Source organism: Rutidosis leptorrhynchoides, chromosome 3, assembly GCF_046630445.1.
Source record: "Rutidosis leptorrhynchoides isolate AG116_Rl617_1_P2 chromosome 3, CSIRO_AGI_Rlap_v1, whole genome shotgun sequence".
NCBI lineage: Eukaryota > Viridiplantae > Streptophyta > Magnoliopsida > Asterales > Asteraceae > Rutidosis > Rutidosis leptorrhynchoides.
In genome coordinates, this window is record NC_092335.1 from 649,155,017 (window position 1) to 649,177,911 (window position 22,895).

General features: G+C 32.4%; 1 pseudogene; it reads left to right on the forward strand.

Annotated features, from left to right (window-relative positions):
• LOC139902457 (uncharacterized) overlaps window positions 1–22,895 on the forward strand; it is a 186,616-nt pseudogene that overhangs the window by 45,483 nt on the left and 118,238 nt on the right.

A 22,895-nucleotide genomic window follows, 5' to 3' on the forward strand; every position in this document is an offset into this window, starting at 1 on the left:
TGATGTTTTAAGTTTATTAAGTAAACTGTCCTCGTTAGTAACCTACAACTAGTTGTCCATAGTTAGATGTACAGAAATAAATCGATAAATATTATCTTGAATCAATCCACAACCCAGTGTATACGTATCTCAGTATTGATCACAACTCAAACTATATATATTTTGGAATCAACCTCAACCCTGTATAGCTAACTCCAACATTCACATATAGAGTGTCTATGGTTGTTCCGAAATATATATAGATGTGTCGACATGATAGGTTGAAACATTGTATACGTGTCTATGGTATCTCAAGATTACATAATATACAATACAAGTTGATTAAGTTATGGTTGGAATAGATTTGTTACCAATTTTCACGTAGCTAAAATGAGAAAAATTATCCAATCTTGTTTTACCCATAACTTCTTCATTTTAAATCCGTTTTGAGTGAATCAAATTGCTATGGTTTCATATTGAACTCTATTTTATGAATCTAAAAAGAAAAAGTATAGGTTTATAGTCAGAAAAATAAGTTACAAGTCGTTTTTGTAAAGGTAGTCATTTCAGTCGAAAGAACGACGTCTAGATGACCATTTTAGAAAACATACTTCCACTTTGAGTTTAACCAAAATTTTTAGATATAGTTTCATGTTCATAATAAAAATCATTTTCCCAGAATAAAAACTTTTAAATCAAATTTTATCATAGTTTTTAATTAACTAACCCAAAACAGCCCGCGGTGTTACTACGACGGCGTAAATCCGGTTTTACGGTGTTTTTCGTGTTTCCAGGTTTTAAATCATTAAGTTAGTATATCATATAGATATAGAACATGTTTTTAGTTGATTTTAAAAGTCAAGTTAGAAGGATTAACTTTTATTTGCGAACAAGTTTAGAATTAACTAAACTATGTTCTAGTGATTACAAGTTTAAACCTTCGAATAAGATAGCTTTATATGTATGAATCGATTGATGTTATGAACATCATTACTACCTCAAGTTCCTTGGATAAACCTACTGGAAATGAGAAAAATAGATCTAGCTTCAAAGGATCCTTGGATGGCTTGAAAGTTCTTGAAGCAGAATCATGACACGAAAACAATTTCAAGTAAGATTTCCACTCGAAATAAGATTGTTATAGTTATAGAAATTGAATTAAAGTTTGAATATGATTATTACCTTGTATTATAAAGATAACCTACTGTAAGTAACAAAGGTTTCTTGATCTTGGATGATTACTTGGAATGGATTTAGAAAACTTGGAAGTAAACTTGCAATCTTGGAAGTATTCTTGATTTTATGAAACTAGAACTTTTGGAATTTATGAAGAACACTTAGAACTTGAAGATAGAACTTGAGAGAGATTAATTAGATGAAGAAAATTGAAGAATGAAAGTGTTTGTAGGTGTTTTTGGTCGTTGGTGTATGGATTAGATATAAAGGATATGTAATTTTGTTTTCATGTAAATAAGTCATGAATGATTACTCATATTTTTGTAATTTTATGAGATATTTCATGCTAGTTGCCAAATGATGGTTCCCACATGTGTTAGATGACTCACATGGGCTACTAAGAGCTGATCATTGGAGTGTATATACCAATAGTACATACATCTAAAAGCTGTGTATTGTACGAGTACGAATACGGGTGCATACGAGTAGAATTGTTGATGAAACTGAACGAGGATGTAATTGTAAGCATTTTTGTTAAGTAGAAGTATTTTGATAAGTGTCTTGAAGTCTTTCAAAAGTGTATGAATACATATTAAAACACTACATGTATATACATTTTAACTGAGTCGTTAAGTCATCGTTAGTCGTTACATGTAAATGTTGTTTTGAAACCTTTAGGTTAACGATCTTGTTGAATGTTGTTAACCCATTGTTTATTATAACCAATGAGATGTTAAATTGTTATATTATCATGATATTATGATATATAATATATCTTAGTATGATATATATACAGTTAAATGTCGTTACAACGATAATTGTTACATATATGTCTCGTTTCGAAATCATTAAGTTAGTAGTCTTATTTTTACATATGTATTTCATTGTTAATACACTTAATAATATATTTACATATCATTTAACATAATTAATCAAGTGTATCAATATCTTAATATGATTCATATGTACCTAGTAAGACGTTGTTATAACGATAATCGTTATATATATCGTTTTCGAGTTTCTTAAATTAATAGTCTCATTTTTATGTATATAACTCATTGTTAAAATACCTAATGCGATACATACTTATAATAAAATCATGTTAACTATAGATATAACCATATATATGTCATCGTATAGTTTTTACAAGTTTTAACGTTCGTGAATCACCGGTCAACTTGGGTGGTCAATTGTCTATATGAAACCTATTTCAATTAATCAAGTCTTAACAAGTTTGATTGCTTAACATGTTGGAAACACTTAATCATGTAAATAAAAATTTCATTTAATATATATATAAACATGGAAAAGTTCGGGTCACTACAGTAACTACCCGTTAAATAAATTTCGTCCTGATATTTTAAGCAGTTGGAGGTGTTGACGTATCTTCTGGAAATAAATGCGGGTATTTCTTCTTCATCTAATCTTCACGCTCCCAGGTAAACTCGGGTCCTCTACGAGCATTCCATCGAACCTTATCAATCGGTATCTTGTTTTGTTTAAGTCTCTTAACCTCACGATCCATTATTTCGACGGGTTCTTCAATGAATTGAAGTTTTTCATTGATTTGGATTTCGTCCAACGGAAAAGTGAGATCTTCTTTAGCAAAACATTTCTTCAAATTTGAGACGTGGAAAGTGTTATGTACAGTCGCGAGTTGTTGAGGTAGCTCCAGTTGGTAAGCTACTGGTCCGACACGATCTATAATCTTGAATGGTCCAATGTACCTTGGATTTAGTTTCCCCCGTTTACCAAATCGAACAACGCCTTTCCAAGGTGAAACCTTAAGCATGACCATTTCTCCAATTTCAAACTCTATATCTTTTCTTTTACTGTCCGCGTAGCTCTTTTGTCGACTCTGGGCGGTTTTCAATCTTTGTTGAATTTGGATGATTTTCTCGGTAGTTTCTTGTATTATCTCCGGACCCGTAATCTGTCTATCCCCCACTTCACTCCAACAAATCGGATGAAATGTCCCGTTCTTATTGATTAAAAACGTTCCATATTAATTGATTTCGTTGCGAGGTTTAGACCTCTATATGAGACGTTTTTCAAAGACTGCATTCATTTTTAAAACAAACCATAACCTTTATTTTATAAATAAAGGTTTAAAAAGCTTTACGTAGATTATCAAATAATGATAATCTAAAATATCCTGTTTACACACTGATGTGAAGCGAGGTGTATATAAAATAGTTATTATTTTACTAGGAAATACTATTAAATACGATACAATTTTACACAAGATATTTATTTATTTATAGAATGGAGATACTTAAACCTTGCTACAACACTTATAGGCAGTGTACCTAATCGTACAGTAGTGTAGTTTTTAGTAAGTCCGGTTCGTTCCACAGGGAAATCTTTAAACAAAGCTCAACGCTATATTAGTTTACTTTTATAAAAATACAAATATATATATATAAGTAATATTATTATTATAAAGGGGGGTTTTTACCGTTTAATGACCGGTTTGTCGATTTTAAGATTTTAGTCGCAGTTAAAACCTAATGTAAAATATAAAATAAATACAAGACTTAAATTAAAGCGTAAAGTAAATAACGATAATGAAATTGCGAATAATAAAAGTGCGATAAAATAAAATTGCGATAATTAAAAAGTACGATAATTAAAAGTGCGATTAAATAACAATAAATAAAAGTGCGATAATTAGAAGTGCAATTAAATATAAAATAAAGGAAATTAAATATGAAATAAAAGAATTATGCTTATTTAAACTTCCGTAATCATGATGTTTGACGTGTTGATTTTAGTTTTATGCCCATGGGTTAATTGTCCTTTGTCCTGGATTATTTAATATGTCCGTCTGGTTTTTGTCCATAACAGTCCATCAGTCATAAATATAAATTGCAAGTGTCCTTGTCAAATTATTATTATACCCGAAGATAAATATTCCAACTAATTGGGGATTCGAATTGTAACAAGGTTTTAATACTTTGTTTAATGAATACACCAGGTTATCGACTGCGTGTAAACCAAGGTTTTACTACTTTGTTAACAATTACACCAATTACCCTTGAATGTAATTTCACCCCTGTTTTAATTATTCTAGTGGCTATTAATCCATTCCCGTTTCCGGTTAAATGAACGATTATTCGTACATATAAATACCCCGCCCATCGTGTCCGATCGAGTGTATATGGTAATTTATAGGGACGCCCAATTGTAAATCTTTATATTAACATTAACAAACTTTCATTTAGTTAAACAAATATAAAGCCCATTAATAGCCCATAGTCTAATTTCCACAAGTGTCGTTCTTTTGTCCAAACCCCAATTATGGTACAAAGCCCAATTACCCAATTTTAGTAATTAGCCCAACATCATGATTACTTCGTTTTAAATAAGCATAATAATAACTTAGCTACGAGACATTAATGTAAAAAGGTTGAACATAACTTACAATGATTAAAAATAGCGTAGCGTTACACGGACAGAATTTCGACTTACACCCTTACAACATTCGCTAACATACCCTTATTATTAGGATTTTAAAATTAAAATTAAAATTAAAATATAAATTATATATATATATTACGTATATATTGAGAGAGAGATGAAATAAGATATGAAATTTGATCAGAATTCGGTTGGCTTTATAGCCAGAGTTGAAAATTGGGGCTCCGCGACTCGCGGCAAAAACCCCTTCAAACTCCGCGAGTCGCGGAGGATGTATTTACAGCTCACACCCTTGGAGTTTCTCTGCCGACGGTTTTATATATATAAATATAATATATATATAATTAATATAATTAATTATATATTATATTATATTTATATACATAGTTAACTTGTAATTTTTAGTCCGTTGCGTCGAGCGTTAAGAGTTGACTCTGGTCCCGGTTCCGGATTTTCGAACGTCCTCGCGTACAATTTAATATCTTGTACTTTGCGTTTTGAATCTTGTACTTCTGTAATTTCGAGACGTTTCTTATCAATAATTGGAACCTTTTTGATTGTCTTTTGTTCTTTTGAGCTTTTTGGTCGTTTGCGTCTTCAATTCGTCGAATCTGTCTTTTGTCTTCACCTTTTATTATTTAAACGAATATCACTTGTAAATAGAACAATTGCAACTAAAAGCTTGTCTTTCTTGAGGAATAATGCTATGAAATATATGTTCGTTTTTAGCATTATCAAATATTCCCACACTTGAGCGTTGCTTGTCCTCAAGCAATATTGTCTTGAAATACTAGAATCACTTCTTTATTCTTCACACTTTGTACATCAGTGATTTCTATACGGCGGTATAAACAATGGTAGTAACGATATGGTTTACAGTCCCACATGACTATAAAAATTTAGATCCATTAAGGAAATTGGATCTTTATGAAAACATTTGATCTTTTGAAAATTAAATCTAGTTTTTACCCTAGATAAGTTTTCCGGAATAACCCTTTACCGGTGTTTGCAAAATATTTTTGTGGGTTTGGTGGGTTTCAGATTTGAAAATTTTAGCTCAAAACTTGCGGTTTTGTGTCACCCACTTGCTAACCTTGTATTAGGAAAGCAACACGTCCAGTTTACTTGTTCCGTATATTACCTTTCGGCAAACTACCGTCCGTTTGTAAAGGAAAGCGTTGAACAAGCAACTGTTAAGGCAATGTCCCGTGACATGCTTTTAATTATGGTCTATAACGTGTCGGACGCAATTACTATCCTTGGTAGGAGCAATAGTAAAGCTCACCCTTATAATTTGTCGGTTTGACACAAGGTTCTGTCTTTGACCATGCTATGCAACCACCGTTCTTACGGTTGACACCCGATTTAGTTCAGGTGACCTAATGAATTCCAGGTGAATTCCTAGGATTTTACGTTCAATGGTAATGAACGTATTGAAAATAGGGTTTTCAGAAAACAAATCGGTTTGTAATTTTTGATCAAAATATTTTCTCGTTCAAGCTCGAGTTTAGATATCATTGAATTCCATGAGTTTGAATTCTCAATCTTTAAGGTCAATCTCTAGGATTGAGTAATATCAGTCTTAAAAGCTGATTTTTAATCTTTAAGGAGATTATCCTTTCTGGGGATCTGATTCATTAGTCTTATCCAGCTAATTTGCATGGTGCCCCCCCATTGTACGAGATAAATCCTTCTCATGGTTAGGATAAATCTGACCACTTGGCGACCCTGTTTAATGCTGAGGTCCGTGGATTTCCTGCTGATTTTAGTGATGACTTTTCTAGATTTTTCGTCAACCTACAGCTGGTCTGGACGACAACTTCATGACCTAAATCAAGAAGCGCGTGTCTTTTTCGGAAGACTTTACTTCCTTTTAATGATGGAATTGATTCATCGTGTAGATCCACCTTTTCTTTTCTTTCATCGGGTAAAACAGTTTAGTTTAGTCCAAAGCAAAAGTATTTTCAGTTATTTGTAATAGATATATGTGACATATGTTTAAAATAACTTGGTAAATTTTCCCACACTTGGCTTTTTATTTTTCTTTTTATCGTCCTCTATTCCATTTTAAATGAATTTTAACATTTTAATTTGTTTCTCAATTTATGTCCTTTCCGAGGTAACAATAATTTCGGTGTTAAAACCTAGTTTTATCGTTCATAAATATGTATAAACATGATTTGAATTCATTTAATTGAAAATTTTTTACTAGAATTGGGTAGTCAGTATATAAGACTAGGGCTGTTCTTTTTTATCAGAGAGCACTAGATTCTAATACAACTACTGCTTTACTAGTATTTTTAATGGTAACCAAGTTGTTTAATATAAAAATTTTAAAATCCGAAAGAATTTAACCCCTTCCCACACTTAAGATCTTGCAATGCCCTCATTTGCAAGAAATCAGTAACAATTTAATTTATTGAGGGTGATTTGTGTGAAAATGATTAAATTTTTACCAAAGTTTCCAAATATATTGGCGTTTGTTTGCTGAATGATAAATGGTGCACATCATTTGTTCATTCCGTCTTGTTGTTATTTCACATATATTTTGCATCTTGTCGTCAAAATTAGTTGCTTTTGCTGAACTTAATGCCAGTCTTTGAAAATGCGTTGTTTTACCCTGTTGTGTACATAAGATAAACTGCAAACATATATACATATTTTTGAAGTTTGGTATATTACCCCACATTCAAAAATTATTAAAATCTAAGAATAAAAGTTAGATAATTATAAAAATGATTACAATATTAACAAAAATATTAAATGTATCAATAAATACAAATTACAAAATAATAAAAAAAAAAAATAATAATAAGTAAACTAAGGATGATATTGGTACCAATAGGGGTTCCAGGCATAACCATACGTGCTATAGAATGCTTCGGCAGGATCATACGTAGGATATGGTGGCTGCATCTCTATCGACCAAGGAGGGAAGACGGGTTTCGGTGTAGGAATATAGTTTCTACCTATATGTTGGCAATGCGCTATGATCTGGTTCTGATGAACTTGCCAATCTTCAAATGCTCTCTGTCTAGCATTTTCGTATTCCTGAGAAGCTATAAACCTATGCATTTCTTGCATCTCATTCCCCCCTCCTACATTACCTTGTTCCTGGTTTCTCTCCACCTGTGGATGTCTACCATGGTATCGTACTGCGGCGTTATTTCGCCGCTTCAAAACTTTCGCACCATGGTATACATTTAAACCTATAGTGTCGCGGGGTTCCGGCTCTTCTAGTAATAATCCCCCCCGACTTATATCCACACCGAGATATTCACCAATCAAAGTAATAAAAATACCACCTCCTATTATGCTATGTGGACGCATCCCCCGAACCATAGCTGATAAATAATAACCCACACAATATGGTATACTTACAGCGCTCTGTGGGTCTCGAATACACATATGGTAAAACAAATCTTGTTCATTTACTTTTTCTTTGTTCTTACCCCTTTGTGTAATCGAATTAGCTAAAAACCTATGTATTACTCTTAATTCGGCTCTATCTATATCCAAATAAGAGTAGTTTCCCCCTTTGAAACGGTGATGGCTTGTCATTTGACTCCACACACCGTGTGTATTAAAATTCTCATCTATCTTTCTACCGTTTAGTATCAATCCTCTACAATCGGCAGACGCTAACTCCTCAGGCGTATATATACGTAAAGCCTGAGCCATGTCCAGTAAAGACATGTGGCGCATCGAACCGCCTAACAAAAATCTAATAAAAGAACGATCGGTTAAACTAGCTACCCGATCATTCAACTCTATACTACATAACAACTCTTCACACCATACTTTATATACAGGTCTGCGTATGGTGAATAAACATATCCAGTCATTAAAAGAAGAATTACCATACCTCTGTACAAGTAATTCCCTAATTGGCCCGGCCAATTCTACAGCTTCTAAGGGTCCCCATTCTATGACCCTCGGTACCTCAACAACCTTAGAGTGAAGAGTATGCAAACCCCGTTGATATTTTGGATAATCTATCCAAAGTCTGTCAAATCGCAGGTTCGGGTGCAACTCTTCCAAATGCATATCGGAAAAGGTCATGACTGGATGAGGTACATCCTGCTTGTAGTAGTTATCTACCTCCTGTTGTTCCAAATTCTCAGCAGGAGCATGGCGGGCTTGGGATGAAGATTCACCCCTTTCATTCTGCAAAACACATCAAACACAAATTTTGTGCATCCAAATATGCATTAGTGTCAGCAAAATCATCAATCAAAATAATTACAATGACATTATCAATTTATATCAAACTTAAGCTTATTTTCACATTTTTATCAAATCTACACTTTTTCAAATAAGCATATACGAAAATTTTCGCCAAGTTCATAAGCATTCAACTCAAATAACATGTCAAAATAATCATTACTAGCAATTAAACAAGTCTCAAATGGCATTATCTTTCAAAAATCAAGTTCATGAATTTTGGACTTGAAAAAGTCCACTTTAATTCTCAAAATCATGTTTAGGCTCAAAGTTTGGATCATTTAACTACCTAGACATGTTACACTACTCAATTTAGCAACAATTCATGACAAAAATCGGCCATAACCTGTTTATATCAAAAAGCCCCAAATTGCTCAAGAACACAAACCCTAGATTACTCAAAATTTGAAGTTTAAGGCTTCTAATCATGTTAAACAGCATCAATCTAGGTTATACAAGCATAATACATAAACAATTTAAGCTTAATTACACTAAAAAGCATCAAAATCAAATTGGGGAAAAAATAGCTCAAGAACACCAAAATTCGAATTAAATGGTGTTTAGGTGTAGAAATTTACCGTTTTTCTTGAGTAGTTCTTAGATATCATCCTTCTCAACATGATTTTAGCAAAAAATTTGGTGATTAACGGTTAAAAATTGGGATTTTTGGGGGTGATTTTCGGGTTTTTTCGGGTGCAGTTTCGCAGTATTTTTGCTGTGTTTTGTGTGGGAGAGTGAACTGATCGTTCAGCTCTTTATATTTTTTTTCTGTAATTTGGTCCCTCCGCGACTCGCGGAGGTTTTGGCTCCAAACTCCGCGAGTCGCGGAGTTTGGTATTTTTTTTTTTTTTTTTTTTATAATCATTAACTTCTTAAAACAATTTAGTAATTAATTTTAAAATTTTGTTTCCCTTGTTATTTAGGATGAGGTCGTTTCGGATCGATGTCCTAGTCCGTCCCTCGACAAAATTTTAAAATTTGTCTTTTTGTAGCGATTGTTTTAAAAGCTAAGATTTTTGGGTTTTTTTTTTCAATGTTTTTGGCATACTTTAAATCAATAAGATTAAAAATAATGATAATAAAAGTTCTCGTCCCTCCCTCGGGTAAAGCAATTTCGGTTCAAAGACCTAGTCTTCAACTTACGACGAATTTTTAAAAATCATATTTTTAACTTAATGAGATAAAGTAAATTTTTGTTTTTAAATTCACACAACATAAATATAAAATTCAAAATTAATATTAAAAATTCACACCAAACTTAAAATTTGAAATGCATAAAATTAAAAATTTATATTTTAAAAATTAAAAATTCACACCAAACTTAATTTAAAAATTCATATTATAAATTCACACCAAACTTATATTAATTTTTCAAATATTTACAATTTTAAATATATTGTTTTTACAAAATTTACAATATTAATTTAAGATTTAAATATTAATTTTAAAAATATGGTAAAAATAAAATTAAAAATCTTTTTGTCTTTTTATCCCACTTTAATCAATCAAATATTATCAAAAATATGCGCCCCTCTTTTCGGTAAAGTAATTTCGGTTCCAAGACCTAATTTAACTCATGACGAATTTTTGAAATATTTTGGGTTGATTGATTAAAGATATTTATACCTTAAGAATAAACGTTAAATTTCGCAGTGATGTAATAAATTTTTGAATGATACCAATAATTTCGGTCGCCAAACCTAATTTTATTCAATACCAATTTAATACTTTTTAGCGAACAAATTAGCGTTTATTATCAAAAGGTTAAAAATAAAAATAAAAATAAAAACTGTACAGACATACCTGTGAAATAGATTTCTTAGTTATATGATCTATTCCATTCATAAGATAGTCGGTTTAATTGGTTTTCCATGGCTCCAAAGGCGTAACCTCAAGCATTCAGTGTCTTTTCTTCTAAACATATGAACGGTCCGTCTCTGCATAAAGTAACAAATTCGGTATTTGAATAGGTTTGATTATTTGAACATTTACCTCCATGTGACCATTTTCCGCATTTGTGACATCGTTCTAGGTGTCGTGCTCTTCTTTTCGCTGCGGATTTTGATTTTCCTTTACCAAATTGTAACTTATTATCTTCGCATCTGGATCCTTTTCTAACTCCGTCCATTCTTTCTCTGATTACTGATACTAATTCGCTCGGTAGTATGTCATTATTTCTTTTAGTGATCAAAGCGTGTAGCATTAGACCATGGTTTAGTTCACAGGCAGTCTTCATTTCGTAAAAACCTAAAAAAAATAAAAATTCAGAATGGGGGGAGAAGACTAGTTCTTTAGGGTCTGCTAGGGAAAGACCATACGTGTTCCATTTTCGAGAACTACACGAAAACAGACAATCTAACTCTAACAGAAATACATATTATCCTTTAAAGATTTGATTCTCCCCACACTTAGTTAGCTGTGGTGTCGAAATTGTGATTAACTTCGTTGTCGACTTCCATCGGACCATGTATGTAATGTTTAACTCTGTGACCATTAACTTTAAATTCAATCCCATTTGAATTTATCAATTCTATCGTTCTGTATGGGAAAACTCTTTTGACTATGAATGGTCCAGACCATCTTGATTTCAATTTTCCAGGAAATAGCTTGAATCGTGAATTGAAAAGAAGAACTCTGTCTCCTTCTTTAAATTCTTTTGAACTTCTGATTCTTTTATCATGCCATTTCTTCGTTCTTTCTTTATAGATTAACGAATTATCGTATGCTTCATGTCTTAATTCTTCTAATTCGTTTAGTTGACTTAATCGTAGACGTCCGGCTTCATGTAAATCAAGATTACATGTCTTCAAAGCCCAAAATGCTTTGTGTTCAATTTCTACTGGAAGATGACATGCTTTTCCATAAACAAGTCTAAAAGGTGTGGTTCCAATTGGAGTTTTGTAGGCTGTTCTAAAAGCCCAGAGTGCATCCTCCAATTTAATGGACCATTCCTTCGGATTTGATCCTACGGTTTTCTCTAGAATACGTTTTAAAGCTCGGTTGGTATTTTCAACTTGTCCACTTGTTTGTGGATGATATGCGGTGGAGATTTTATGAGTTACTCCATATCTTTTAAGAACTTTCTCAAGTTGATTATTACAGAAATGAGTTCCCCGATCACTTATTAAAGCTTTCGGTGTTCCAAACCTTGCAAAAAGACGTTTTAAAAAATTGACTACAACTCGTGCATCGTTAGTTGGTAGAGCTTGTGCTTCCGCCCATTTAGATACATAATCAATGGCTACGAGTATATATAGATTATTATGAGATTTTGGAAATGGACCCATAAAGTCAATACCCCAAATGTCAAATACTTCACATACTTGGATGACATTTTGTGGCATTTCATCACGTTGACTTATTTTTCCGGTCCTTTGACATGCATCACAGGATTTGCAAAGAAGGTGTGCGTCTTTGTAAATTGTAGGCCAATAGAATCCAGCTTCATAAACTTTTCTTGCTGTTAGTTGAGGCCCATAATGCCCTCCTGTTGGTCCTGTGTGACAATGGTTTAAAATTTTACTAGCTTCATCTCCAAATACACATCGGCGTATTATTCCATCGGGACAACTTTTAAACAGATGTGGATCTTCCCAGAAATAGTGTTTTATATCACTGAAGAATTTCTTTCATCTTTGGTACGATAATCCTTTTTCAAGGAATCCACAAACTAAGTAGTTTGCATAGTCTGCAAACCATGGGATTTCTTTATAATCTATCTTCAATAGATATTCATCAGGAAAGTTGTCTTGTATGGCCGATTCATTTAGAACTTCTAATTCGGGATTTTCAAGACGAGAAAGATGATCAGCGGCGAGATTTTCTGCTCCTCTTTTATCTCGGATTTCAATATCAAACTCTTGTAAGAGTAAGATCCAACGGATTAATCTTGGTTTAGCATCTTGTTTTGAAAATAGGTATCTAAGAGCAGAATGGTCGGTATAGACCACCGTTTTTGCTAGAACGAGATATGATCGAAATTTGTCAAAAGCAAAGACAATAGCAAGGAGTTCTTTTTCAGTAGTTGTATAGTTCGTTTGTGCTCCTTGTAATGTCTTACTAGCATAATATATAGGTTGAAATCGTTTTTCAATCCTTTGTCCTAAAACGGCTCCCATTGCAAAATCACTTGCATCGCACATTAGTTCAAATGGTAGATTCCAATTTGGTGTTATCATGATCGGTGCATTAGTGAGTTTCTCTTTAAGAATATTAAAAGATTTGATACACTCATCTGAAAAGATAAATGGCGCATCCTTTTCTAGGAGTTTATTCATAGGAGTGGCAATTTTAGAAAAATCTTTTATGAAATGTCGGTAAAAACCGGCATGCCCTAGAAAACTCCTAACTCCTCTAACATTGGTGGGATGTGGAAGTTTAGCAATTACATCTACTTTAGCTCTATCCACTTCAATTCCTTCTTTTGAAATTTTATGTCCAAGAACGATGCCTTCTTTAACCATGAAATGGCATTTCTCCCAATTAAGTACTAGATTTGATTTTTCGCATCTAATTAGCATTCGTTCCAGATTAACTAGACATGATTTAAATGTATCACCGAAGACTGAAAAGTCATCCATGAATACTTCCATGCATTCTTCTATCATGTCATGAAAAATCGCCATCATACACCTTTGAAAGGTTGCAGGGACGTTACAAAGTCCAAATGGCATGCGTTTGTAAGCAAAAGTACCATAAGGGCACGTGAATGTGGTTTTCTCTTGATCTTCGGGTGCTATTGGAATTTGAAAATATCCGGAAAATCCATCTAGAAAACAATAGTAACTATTTCCGGCTAATCTTTCCAACATTTGATCTATGAAAGGTAAGGGAAAGTGATCTTTTCTGGTGGCGTCATTTAATTTTCTATAATCAATACATACACGCCATCCTGTTACAGTCCTAGTAGGAATAAGCTCATTTTTCTCATTTATAATGACAGTCATGCCACCCTTCTTAGGCACGCATTGAACTGGGCTTACCCATGGACTATCAGAGATTGGATATATCAAACCTGCATCTAGTAGTTTAATAATCTCTTTCTTAACTACATCTTGCATATTAGGATTTAGTCTTCGTTGGCGTTGCACATACGTTTTATGACCTTCTTCCATAAGGATTTTATGTGTGCAATACGAAGGACTTATTCCTTTAATATCATGAATCTTCCATGCAATGGCTGGTTTATGAGCTTTCAACACAGAAATGAGTTGTGATTTCTCATTTTCAGTAAGAGAAGACGATATTATTACAGGTAATTCAGATTCACCATGTAAATAAGCGTATTCCAAATGGTTTGGAAGTGGCTTTAATTCTAATTTCGGAGGTTCTTCTATCGATGATTTATATCGATATCTGTCTTCTTCTTTTAGCATTTGAATTTCTTCTGTTGTTGGTTCATATCCATTAGCTATAAGTGTAGCTAACATTTCAGCTTCATCAATTGGTTCATTACCTTCTCCTAAAGAACATTCTCCTGTTCCTTGTAATTCTGGAAATTCTTCTAATAATTTTGCATGTGCATCTATAGTTTTAATATAATAACATGTATCATCTGCAGATTGTGGTTGTTGCATTGCTCTATCAACTGAAAAGGTAACACTCTCATCCTCTATACTTAGGGTCAATTTCTTACCGAACACGTCTATCATTGCTTTAGCCGTGTTTAAGAATGGTCTTCCTAATATGAGAGGAACTTGAGAATCTTCTTCCATGTCCAAAACAACAAAATCTACTGGAAATACTAAAGTACCAACTTTAACTAGCATGTTTTCCATTATCCCTCTAGGATATTTTATTGATCTATCGGCTAGTTGTATGCTTATTCTGGTTGGTTTTAATTCTCCAAGGTCTAGTTTAGCGTATAGTGAATACGGCATTAGATTTATACTAGCACCTAAGTCTGCCAATGCTTCTATTGAACTAAGACTACCCAGAAAACATGGAATTGTGAAACTTCCTGGATCAGATAGTTTTTCTGGTATCTTATTCAACAGTACTGCTGAACAATTAGCATTCATAGTAACAGCCGAGAGTTCTTCCATTTTCTTTCTATTCGTGATTAGATCTTTCAAGAATTTAGCATATCTTGGCATTCCTGAAATCACATCAATGAAAGGAAGATTTACATTTATCTGTTTAAACATATCCAGGAATTTGGATTGCTCGGCTTCAAGTTTTTCTTTCTTCATTTTACTTGGGTAAGGAAGTGGTGGTTGGTATGGTTTAACATAAGGTTTATCCTTAACTGTGTTATCTTCATTAACCTTTTCAACTACCGGTTCTTTTTCCTTATCTTGATCAGGTTGTGGTTCTTGTGGAGTAGGAATAGTTTCATCAGAAGTTACTGGTATTTCAGGTGATTTAAGTGTTGTACCACTTCTTGTGGTAATGGCTTTAGCTGTTTCATTCCGGGGGTTAGCGTTTGTATCGCTTGGTAAACTTCCCGGTTTTCTTTCACCTATTAACCTTGCTAGGTTACTTACTTCTTGTTCCAGATTTTGAATAGAAGCTTGTTGATTTCTAAATGCTTGAGCATTTTGTTCATTAGTTTGTTTTTGAGATGTGAAAAACTGCGTTTGAGTTTCAACTAGCTTCGTCATCATATCTTCTAAATTCGGCTTTTTATCATCGGTTTGTTGTGGTGGTTTGTTTTGAAAATTCGGTCTTTGCTGATTGTAAGTATTATTGGATACTTGTTGATTGCTAGGACCTTGTTGGTTATTGTATGGAATATTTCGGTTATAATTCTGGTTTTGATTGTAAATTGGTCTTGGCGGTTGATAATTATTCTGATAATTATTTCCAGGCCTTTGGTTTATGTATGAAATATTCTCTCTTTGTTCCATTGTTAATTCAATACTGAGACAATCTTTTGTCAAATGTGGTCCTCCACACTGCTCACAACTAATTCGTATAGCATGAATATCTTTAGTCATCTTTTCCATTCGTCTCTCGAAAGCATCTATCTTTGCCGAAATGGAATCTAAGTCATGGCTAGAATCGGCTCTAGCTGCTTTAGATGATCTAATGATGTCTTTTTCTTGATGCCACTCATGTGAGTGGGAAGCAGTGTTATCAATAATTTTGTAAGCATCAGTTTCGGTTTTCTTCATAATAGAACCACCAGCTGCTATATCTATGTCTTTCCTTGTAGTGATGTCGCATCCTCGGTAGAATATTTGTACTATTTGACAGGTGTCTAAACCATGTTGCGGACATCCTCTTAACAACTTTCCATATCTTGTCCACGCCTCATATAGAGTTTCATTTGGTTTCTGTGTGAACGTAACAATTTCTGCTTGAAGTCTTACGGCTTTAGATGCAGGAAAAAATTGTTTAAGAAATTTGTCAATTAAAACATCCCATGTATCAATCGCCCCTTCAGGTAACGATTCCAACCAATCTTTGGCTTCTCCCTTTAAAGTCCAGGGAAATAACATGAGATATATCTGTTCATCCTCCACTTCTCGTATTTTAAATAGTGTGCAGATCCTATTAAAGGTACGTAGATGTTCATTTGGATCTTCCTTCGGCGCACCACTAAATTGGCATTGATTAGTCACCATGTGTAAAATTTGTCCTTTGATTTCATAATCTGGCGCATTAATGTCTGGATGGGTAATTGCGTGACCTTGGCCAGTGCGTTTAGCTCTCATTCGGTCTTCCATACTTAAAGGTTCCAGATTCTCCATAATTGAATTTGTTGAATCGGTATCAATAGATGATTCTGATTTAATAGTTCGTTCCTCAACAATCTCTGTTTGAATGATTGGTGGTTCCGGAGGAAAGTTTAATGGTTCAGGATCTATGAACCGTTCCTGAATATTTTCCGGATTCTCAATTGTGAGGTTTGTTTCAAAAACTGGATTATCGGAAATTTGAACTGAAGTACTTGGTCGACTGGATGTCGATTCTAAAGAAAAATCAACGGCGGTTATATTTGTTAAACGATGTCTTGATCTAGTTACAGGTGGTGAACGTACAAAAGGTGGTGAACGTCTTGCTCGGTGCATTCACTGAATATCCTATTAGTTTTTAAAAAGGAAAGAAAAATTATAATAAGTTATCCAATCAATAGACTTTTCTGATTTTGCCCACGTTTCGAATAGCCAAAAGATGCAGCAGAGGGGCAGGATTCGTTTGGTCTCAATATAATTGAGGACTGTTTGGCTCCAATAACCCGGTCCACGTACAAATCCAACTATTACTACGAACCAGAAAATTTTGATGTCTATTAATTTAACCACTTAAAATAAATTTTCGTAATTTTAAGAAATTTAGATAAGAAGTAGAAAAAAAAATCTATGTCCTAAAAACTAGAATGGCGAGAAATAAGAAAGAAAAAGAGTTCGTCGAAAAAGGTCGAAAAAGAAAAAATGGTTGAAAAATAAAAGGTGACGGAAAAATAAAAGAAACTTATCAAAACTTAAAAATACTTAACTAACCTAACCTTATTACTACAACTAACTTAAAATTATAATCGCAAATTGAAATTACTAATTGGAATGATAATTGGTACATAGTAAAAGGTGTCTAAAAATATTAAAGCTTACAAGAAAAACTAAATCCCAAATGGAAATAACTTAAAAAGAAACTAAAACTTAAAAAGGCGTCGCAAAATTCTAAAGCACCTAAATCTTAGTCTAAAGAAAAAGCACTTAAGGAATTCTACGGCAAAGCCTAAAAATCTAGGAGTAAAAATAACTATAGCAAAAACTAAGTTTAAAATTAAATATGAGCTAAAAAATACAAATATTACGCTACAACGATTAAAAAGGGACAAAATATAAAAATATACAAAAAGTTGTAAAAAGTACAATTTTTATAAAAATATTATTTTTATATTATTTATTTAATAAAACTACTAATTTTACAATTTAATAAAACTAATTAAACTAAAATATATAAATAAAATAAAAAGTAAAAAAAATAAAACTAAAACTAATACTAATAATAATAATAGTAATAATTAGGTTTAATAATTAATAATAATTAATATTAACCGTAATTAATGCAGGTTTAGGGCTTCCTGTCGCCTGTCAGAAACCCTCCGCGAGTCGCGGCAATTAAAGAAGAAAACCCCGCGAGTCGCGGGGTTGAGAAATTCTGTTGACAGGTTTGAAATTTTTACGCGTTTCCTTTATTTTTTTTTTATTTTATGTTTTCTGTTTTTAATTTAAATAAACGATTTTAAAATAAAACTTATATTTTTATAAACTAAAATAGAAATAAAGAAACTTATAAAACTTAAATATTTACAAAATCTTAAAAATACATATATTTTTGTTTTTCTTTTTATATTTTTGAATAATTAAAACGTATTTCTACAAAAGCGAATTTTTAATAAAAGTAACTAAAAATCTTTTTTTTTTATCTTAGCGTTGCGCTTCCGGCTTTTAAGAGTTTTTCCCCGGCAGCGGCGCCAAAAATACTTTGATGTGAAGCGAGGTGTATATAAAATAGTTATTATTTTACTAGGAAATACTATTAAATACGATACAATTTTACACAAGATATTTATTTATTTATAGAATGGAGATACTTAAACCTTGCTACAACACTTATAGGCAGTGTACCTAATCGTACAGTAGTGTAGTTTTTAGTAAGTCCGGTTCGTTCCACAGGGAAATCTTTAAACAAAGCTCAACGCTATATTAGTTTACTTTTATAAAAATACAAATATATATATATAAGTAATATTATTATTATAAAGGGGGGTTTTTACCGTTTAATGACCGGTTTGTCGATTTTAAGATTTTAGTCGCAGTTAAAACCTAATGTAAAATATAAAATAAATACAAGACTTAAATTAAAGCGTAAAGTAAATAACGATAATGAAATTGCGAATAATAAAAGTGCGATAAAATAAAATTGCGATAATTAAAAAGTACGATAATTAAAAGTGCGATTAAATAACAATAAATAAAAGTGCGATAATTAGAAGTGCAATTAAATATAAAATAAAGGAAATTAAATATGAAATAAAAGAATTATGCTTATTTAAACTTCCGTAATCATGATGTTTGACGTGTTGATTTTAGTTTTATGCCCATGGGTTAATTGTCCTTTGTCCTGGATTATTTAATATGTCCGTCTGGTTTTTGTCCATAACAGTCCATCAGTCATAAATATAAATTGCAAGTGTCCTTGTCAAATTATTATTATACCCGAAGATAAATATTCCAACTAATTGGGGATTCGAATTGTAACAAGGTTTTAATACTTTGTTTAATGAATACACCAGGTTATCGACTGCGTGTAAACCAAGGTTTTACTACTTTGTTAACAATTACACCAATTACCCTTGAATGTAATTTCACCCCTGTTTTAATTATTCTAGTGGCTATTAATCCATTCCCGTTTCCGGTTAAATGAACGATTATTCGTACATATAAATACCCCGCCCATCGTGTCCGATCGAGTGTATATGGTAATTTATAGGGACGCCCAATTGTAAATCTTTATATTAACATTAACAAACTTTCATTTAGTTAAACAAATATAAAGCCCATTAATAGCCCATAGTCTAATTTCCACAAGTGTCGTTCTTTTGTCCAAACCCCAATTATGGTACAAAGCCCAATTACCCAATTTTAGTAATTAGCCCAACATCATGATTACTTCGTTTTAAATAAGCATAATAATAACTTAGCTACGAGACATTAATGTAAAAAGGTTGAACATAACTTACAATGATTAAAAATAGCGTAGCGTTACACGGACAGAATTTCGACTTACACCCTTACAACATTCGCTAACATACCCTTATTATTAGGATTTTAAAATTAAAATTAAAATTAAAATATAAATTATATATATATATTACGTATATATTGAGAGAGAGATGAAATAAGATATGAAATTTGATCAGAATTCGGTTGGCTTTATAGCCAGAGTTGAAAATTGGGGCTCCGCGACTCGCGGCAAAAACCCCTTCAAACTCCGCGAGTCGCGGAGGATGTATTTACAGCTCACACCCTTGGAGTTTCTCTGCCGACGGTTTTATATATATAAATATAATATATATATAATTAATATAATTAATTATATATTATATTATATTTATATACATAGTTAACTTGTAATTTTTAGTCCGTTGCGTCGAGCGTTAAGAGTTGACTCTGGTCCCGGTTCCGGATTTTCGAACGTCCTCGCGTACAATTTAATATCTTGTACTTTGCGTTTTGAATCTTGTACTTCTGTAATTTCGAGACGTTTCTTATCAATAATTGGAACCTTTTTGATTGTCTTTTGTTCTTTTGAGCTTTTTGGTCGTTTGCGTCTTCAATTCGTCGAATCTGTCTTTTGTCTTCACCTTTTATTATTTAAACGAATATCACTTGTAAATAGAACAATTGCAACTAAAAGCTTGTCTTTCTTGAGGAATAATGCTATGAAATATATGTTCGTTTTTAGCATTATCACACACTACCATTACATAATGGTTTACAATACAAATATGTTACATCGAAATCAGTTTCTTGAATGCAGTTTTTACACAATATCATACAAACATGGACTCCAAATCTTGTCCTTATTTTAGTATGCAACAGCGGAAGCTCTTAGTATTCACCTGAGAATAAACATGCTTTAAACGTCAACAAAAATGTTGGTGAGTTATAGGTTTAACCTATATATATCAAATCGTAACAATAGACCACAAGATTTCATATTTCAATACCCATCCCATACATAGAGATAAAAATCATTCATATGGTGAACACCTGGTAACCGACATTAACAAGATGCATATATAAGAATATCCCCATCATTCCGGGACACCCTTCGGATATGATATAAATTTCGAAGTACTAAAGCATCCGGTACTTTGGATGGGGTTTGTTAGGCCCAATAGATCTATCTTTAGGATTCGCGTCAATTAGGGTGTCTGTTCCCTAATTCTTAGATTACCAGACTTAATAAAAAGGGGCATATTCGATTTCGATAATTCAACCATAGAATGTAGTTTCACGTACTTGTGTCTATTTTGTAAATCATTTATAAAACCTGCATGTATTCTCATCCTAAAAATATTAGATTTAAAAGTGGGACTATAACTCACTTTCACAGATTTTTACTTCGTCGGGAAGTAAGACTTGGCCACTGGTTGATTCACGAGCCTATAACAATATATACATATATATCAAAGTATGTTCAAAATATATTTACAACACTTTTAATATATTTTGATGTTTTAAGTTTATTAAGTCAGTTGTCCTCGTTAGTAACCTACAACTAGTTGTCCACAGTTAGATGTACAAAAATAAATCGATAAATATTATCTTGAATCAATCCATGACCCAGTGTATACGTATCTCAGTATTGATCACAACTCAAACTATATATATTTTGGAATCAACCTCAACCCTGTATAGCTAACTCCAACATTCACATATAGAGTGTCTATGGTTGTTCTGAAATATATATAGATGTGTCGACATGATAGGTCGAAACATTGTATACGTGTCTATGGTATCTCAAGATTACATAATATACAATACAAGTTGATTAAGTTATGGTTGGAATAGATTTGTTACCAATTTTCACGTAGCTAAAATGAGAAAAATTATCTAATCTTGTTTTACCCATAACTTCTTCATTTTAAATCCGTTTTGAGTGAATCAAATTGCTATGGTTTCATATTGAACTATATTTTATGAATCTAAACATAAAAAGTATAGGTTTATAGTCGGAAAAATAAGTTACAAGTCGTTTTTGTAACGGTAGTCATTTCAGTCGAAAGAACGACGTCTAGATGACCATTTTAGAGAACATACTTCCACTTTGAGTTTAACCATAATTTTTGGATATAGTTTCATGTTCATAATAAAAATCATTTTCCCAGAATAACAACTTTTAAATCAAAGTTTATCATAGTTTTTAATTAACTAACCCAAAACAGCTCGCGGTGTTACTACGACGGCGTAAATCCGGTTTTACGGTGTTTTTCGTGTTTCCAGGATTTAAATCATTAAGTTAGCATATCATATAGATATAGAACATGTGTTTAGTTGATTTTAAAAGTCAAGTTAGAAGGATTAACTTTTATTTGCGAACAAGTTTAGAATTAACTAAACTATGTTCTAGTGATTACAAGTTTAAACCTTCGAATAAGATAGCTTTATATGTATGAATCGAATGATGTTATGAACATCATTACTACCTCAAGTTCCTTGGATAAACCTACTGGAAATGAGAAAAATAGATCTAGCTTCAAAGGATCCTTGGATGGCTTGAAAGTTCTTGAAGCAGAATCATGACACGAAAACAATTTCAAGTAAGATTTCCACTCGAAATAAGATTGTTATAGTTATAGAAATTGAATTAAAGTTTGAATATGATTATTACCTTGTATTAGAAAGATAACCTACTATAAGTAACAAAGGTTTCTTGATCTTGGATGATTATTTGGAATGGATTTAGAAAACTTGGAAGTAAACTTGCAATCTTGGAAGTATTCTTGATTTTATGAAACTAGAACTTTTGGAATTCATGAAGAACACTTGGAACTTGAAGATAGAACTTGAGAGAGATCAATTAGATGAAGTAATGAAAGTGTTTGTAGGTGTTTTTGGTCGTTGGTGTATGGATTAGATATAAAGGATATGTAATTTTGTTTTCATGTAAATAAGTCATGAATGATTACTCATATTTTTGTAATTTTATGAGATATTTCATGCTAGTTGCCAAATGATGGCTCCCACATGTGTTATGTAACTCACATGGGCTGCTAAGAACTGATCATTGGAGTGTATATACCAATAGTACATACATCTAAAAGCTGTGTATTGTACGAGTACGAATACGGGTGCATACGAGTAGAATTGTTGATGAAACTGAACGAGGATGTAATTGTAAGCATTTTTGTTAAGTAGAAGTATTTTGATAAGTGTCTTGAAGTCTTTCAAAAGTGTATGAATACATATTAAAACACTACATGTATATACATTTTAACTGAGTCGTTAAGTCATCGTTAGTCGTTACTTGTAAACGTTGTTTTGAAACCTTTAGGTTAACGATCTTGTTGAATGTTGTTAACCCATTATTTATTATAACAAATGAGATGTTAAATTGTTATATTATCATGATATTAT